At 34.4% G+C, this 5,000-nt stretch overlaps 1 long non-coding RNA gene across 1 annotated transcript in view; it reads right to left on the bottom strand.

The window, feature by feature from the left end:
* The window catches only part of LOC137640538 (uncharacterized), a 22,360-nt gene extending 19,055 nt beyond the window's left edge, over positions 1 to 3,305 (bottom strand). The window contains exon 1 of the long non-coding RNA XR_011044394.1: positions 3,213 to 3,305. This is a non-coding gene — a long non-coding RNA (uncharacterized lncRNA). The remainder of the gene's footprint in view (positions 1 to 3,212) is intronic.
* Positions 3,306 to 5,000: the final 1,695 nt, after the last annotated feature.

Raw genomic sequence — 5,000 nt, 5'->3', positions numbered from 1 at the left:
GGCGTTCAACATGTAAATATTTGACGACAAATTCTTTTCAGTATCTGAATATATTACTGGTTTTTCTATAGAAATGGTGAGATACTTAACAGTATCGTGAGAAGAAACGGTAATAACCTTTAATAATGAGGGCGGATAATTGCGTTTCTATACGTGTGGTAGATACACCTTTTAGAATACATGAATATTTAATATCAAAACCATTAAGGCTTAGTTAGGCATAAGAAAAAGGATGAACGTATTCAGTTTATGAATATAAAATATATATAATGTGTAATCAATACTGTAATGCCATCCGTGTAGACACCTCAAGATTATGTATGTAATCGAGGGATAGGTTTCCTTAAAGCAAATGGGTGTTACAGACTAATACACACACACAAACAAAGCCACTCTCCAACGCCTTCGAAAAACTATAACAGACACTTTTCACACTAAGACTCCTCGCTACTTGAAGGAAGGACGCTGGTGATTGGTACAACACATGAACATATGCTACCGGGGTGTGAAGAGATGTCAAGCAGGGCAGCCTACCGGTACTGCGGTCTACCCAATGCAAAGTCCTTCAAAAAGAAGGCTACCGTGCTTACCCACAGCCACATCTCTAGGCTTACCCCATTTAAAAATGCGAACAAGCACGTTTATAGAAGAAGAGGAAGAAGTACTGTAATATACCCTAAGCACCACGAGTATTGAAAGTAATGAGTAACATATAGTATTGATAGAACATGTTTCGACTTTAATTATAAGTGTTGTAATGTATGTTATAAAGTATTGAATTCTGTTTACATTACCTCAATGATAGAATGATGCATTATGAATCTTTCTATCTGTTATTTTTGTAGTATTGTGCATAATACAAGTAGTCTGTTAACATGACGTCATCACTCAGTCAGAGAGCTGGAGTGTCAGAGAGCTTGCAAACAGCTGTAGTCTCAGTAATGTAGATTCGAACATCAAATGCATTCATTGATATCGAAGTATTATTCCCTGGTAATGTTGATAACAACTCTAACAACATGTGACATAAGAATATAAGCTAAACTGCTAAAATTTACCATGAGTAAAAAGTAATAATCCTGGCATAAATGTTGCCAGGTATTTACCGTTTTAAAAACGGATATATTATTATTATTATTATTATTATTATTATTATTATTATTAAATGCTAAGCTACAACCCTAGTTGGAAAAGCAGGATGCTATAAGCCCAGGGGCCCCAACAGGGAAAATAGCTCAGTGAGGAAAGGAAATAAGGAAATAAGGGAAAATAAAATATTTTAGGAATAGTAACAATATTCAAATAAATATTTCCTATTTAAACAATAAAAACTTTAAGAGAACAAGAGGAAGAGGAACTAGATAGAAAAGTGTGCCCGAGTGTACCCTCAAACAAGAGAACTCTAACCCAAGGAAGTGTAAGACCATGGTACAGAGGCTATGTCACTACCAAAGAATAGAGAACAATGGTTTGATTTTGGAGTGTCCTTCTCCTAGAAGAGCTGCTTACCATAGCTAAAGAGTCTCTCCTACCCTTACCAAGAGGAAAGTAGCCACTGGACAATTACAGTGCAGTAGTTAATCCCTTGGGTGAAGAAGAATTGTCTAGTAATCACAGTGTTGTCAGGTGTATGAGGACAGAGGAGAATCTGTAAAGGATAGGCCAGACTATTCGGTGTCTGTGTAGGCAAAGGGAAAGAACCGTAACCAGAGAGAAGGGTCCTATGTAGTACTGTCTGGCCAGTCAAAGGACCCCATAACTCTTTAGCGGTAGTATCTCAACGGGCGGCTGGTGCCCAGGCCAACCTACTACCTTTATTGACGTAAAGGAGTGATATTACGGTCACCAACCCGTAAAAGATAATAACAGACTGACTTAATTCCTTTTATAGTTTATAAATGAAATATCTGTTTTAATGTTTTAAACTTGGGGTTTCAAAGAAAAAAAAAAGTTTGACGGTTACACTTGGGGTTTTCACAGAAAAAATTGTTTGACTGTTTAACTATCTCTCTCTCTCTCTCTCTCTCTCTCTCTCTCTCTCTCTCTCTCTCTCTCTCTCTCTCTCTCTCTCATTCCAAAGTGGTAGAAATTCTTTATAGATGAGCGGCAGATAAAGAGATTGTATTTCTGATATAAATCAAGCCGGAAGAAATGGAGAGACTAACTACTCTATAATTCGACAGGTCAAGAATTGTTGTGGGTTGTTAATTGAACGGAAGGATGCAGGCGCTCCCATTATTATTATTATTATTATTATTATTATTATTATTATTATTATTATTATTATTATCATTATTATTATTATTATTATTGGCCAAGCTACAACCCTAGTTGGAAAAGCAAGATTCTATAATCCCAATGGCTTCAATAGGGCAAAATAGTCCAGTGAGGAAAGGAAATAAGGAAATAAATAAGTGATGAGAACAAGTTAACAATAAATCATTCTAATAACAGTAACAACGCCAAAACAGATATGTCCTATATAAACTATTAACAACGTCAAAAACAAATATGTCATATATAAACTATAAAAAGACTCATGTCAGCCTGTTCAACATAAAAAACATTTGCTTCAACTTTGAACTTTTGAAGTTCTACTGATTCAACCACCTGATTAGGAAGATCATTCCACAACTAAGAGGTAGTCAGCTGATGAGAGTTTCTGAGAATGTACAGTCGTCTATTGAAAACAATTGTAAAGATTACTGCTGAAATGTTTTATATATCTCAACGGGATGCTGTTATTACATAATGCATTTTCACCTTTTAATATCTAACTATAAGGTGAAAATAGTTTCAAAACCATAGAAAAGATCTAAAATAACTATAAATTGCGTCAGCCCACAAAAGGGCTTACAGCGACATCAACCCCCCATCCCCCAACTGGGCCTCCAGCTGCTTCGTTCATGTTATGCCACTGCCCCCCCCCCCCCTTTGAAACTGCTGGATACACACTAGCAATATTGGAAGAATATATGATGATATATAGATGGTGTCATCGACTGCTCCTTGTTCTAACAATGCTTTCACCAGGTTTAAACATCATTAATCAAACTGTTTCCCTTTTGCTCACATTCACAACCCCCCCCACCCCCCCGCCAACCCTAAAGATTATAGAGAGCATCTCATCCTATATACTGAGAAAACTTTTCCTGCCTCTTCTCTTATTCATGATAGATTCAGTTATTGGGTCAAAATATATTCTGACTTACCCCTAAGATACACCATCCCCGGTGCAGCCTCTTCAGTCTCGCTATACCAAAAACTCTTGGTAGAAATGAGATGATTATCAGACCTTGAATTGTCTCAGTCAAACATAGGACAGCGCCTCGTAGCGGAGAGAAACTAAGCTATTCCTTTGAACAGCGCTGTGTGCAATATTATTTTCATCCATTCTTTGATATTTTAATATATAAAATCATTGTCCAAGTAAATGTTTTTTGGCACCTGATTACTTTTTATTTTGATGATCGCCTTCTGCAAAAGAAGTGCTCAATCTATTTGTTATAATTTGAAGCCGACTTGTTTGAAGAGTCACATTGATATATAGCAGAATTAAATCCTTCTTATCACTTGCCTTCTCAAAGCTGACGAAATCACTAGATAACATTTCAATTTATTCTTAAAACAATTTATAGGTAATATTAGTTTCCCCTTTATCGATAATCAGCTGCGTCACCTAGTTTGGAAAACTAATCTTTATATCATTCTGAATTCGAGATGGCATTAGACGACTACTACTACTACTACTACTACTACTACTACTACTACTACTACTACTACTAATAATAATAATAATAATAATGATAATAAAAATCGAGTTCTATTATGCAGTGAGCACAGATCAAAGAATACAGGAGTAAATGTGAGCTAATAATTAATAACTAATGGTTTTGTGTAAAGTGTAATTAACAACTTGTATATTTAGAATAAGATTATTATATTCATCGCAGTAACTTAAAGAAATGTAATTCAGAAAACAACTGAACTGATTATGTTTTCCAGTAATTGTTAAAAAATAACTGATTTGAATAGGCTTTTATTTCCTTATTTGTTAATAATCACTGAAAAGCTCATAATCTATATCTCGCTTATAGGTCAGTTATTGGATCATTTGACTAGCCAGACAGTACTTCTTTGAACATCTCTCTGGTCACGGCTATTTTTTCTTTGCCTGAACATATGCCGCAGAGTCTGACCTATTCTTTACACTCACACCTCTGTCCTCATACGTCTGACAACACTAAAATAACCGAAAAATGTCCTTCCTTTAAAGGGTTAACTACTGGACAGTAATTGTTCAGTTCCTAGTTTCCTCTTTGTAAGGGTAGAAGAGGCTCTTTAGATAGGGTAAGCAGTTCTTCTAGGAGAAGCACAATCCAAAATCAAACAATTTTTCTATAGTCTTGGGTATTACCATACCCTCTGAATCTATAAAACCATCCTCTCTCTCTCTCTCTCTCTCTCTCTCTCTCTCTCTCTCTCTCTCTCTCTCTCTCTCTCTCTCTCTCTCTCTCTCTGATACATATGGATCCAATTTGTTTAGTATATGCCATTAATGACTCCTCTAGATCCCACCAATCCCATTGAAACACGAATAATTATCCCTTTAATTTCTTTAGATATTATTCATTAGGTTGGATATGCTGTACAACCTTTTTTTCACTAAATTCAGAATATGACGTCAATGAATATTTTAATCTTATTCAGAAACCCAAAAGTTGACCTCAATCGATAACGATTGAATATATTGAATATGTGTGTTTGTATTTATAGACATATACATGTGTTTATACTCACACACACACACACACACACACATATATATATATATATATATATATATATATATATATATATATGCATGTATAACTATCTATCTATCTATCTATATATATATATATATATATATTTATATATATATATTTATATATATATGTATATATATGTATATATATATATATATATTTATATATATATGTACATATATAAATATATAT

Source organism: Palaemon carinicauda, chromosome 5, assembly GCF_036898095.1.
Source record: "Palaemon carinicauda isolate YSFRI2023 chromosome 5, ASM3689809v2, whole genome shotgun sequence".
Taxonomy (NCBI): domain Eukaryota; kingdom Metazoa; phylum Arthropoda; class Malacostraca; order Decapoda; family Palaemonidae; genus Palaemon; species Palaemon carinicauda.
Note: the sequence above shows the minus strand (reverse complement) of the source record. Positions and strands in the feature narration are given on the sequence as shown.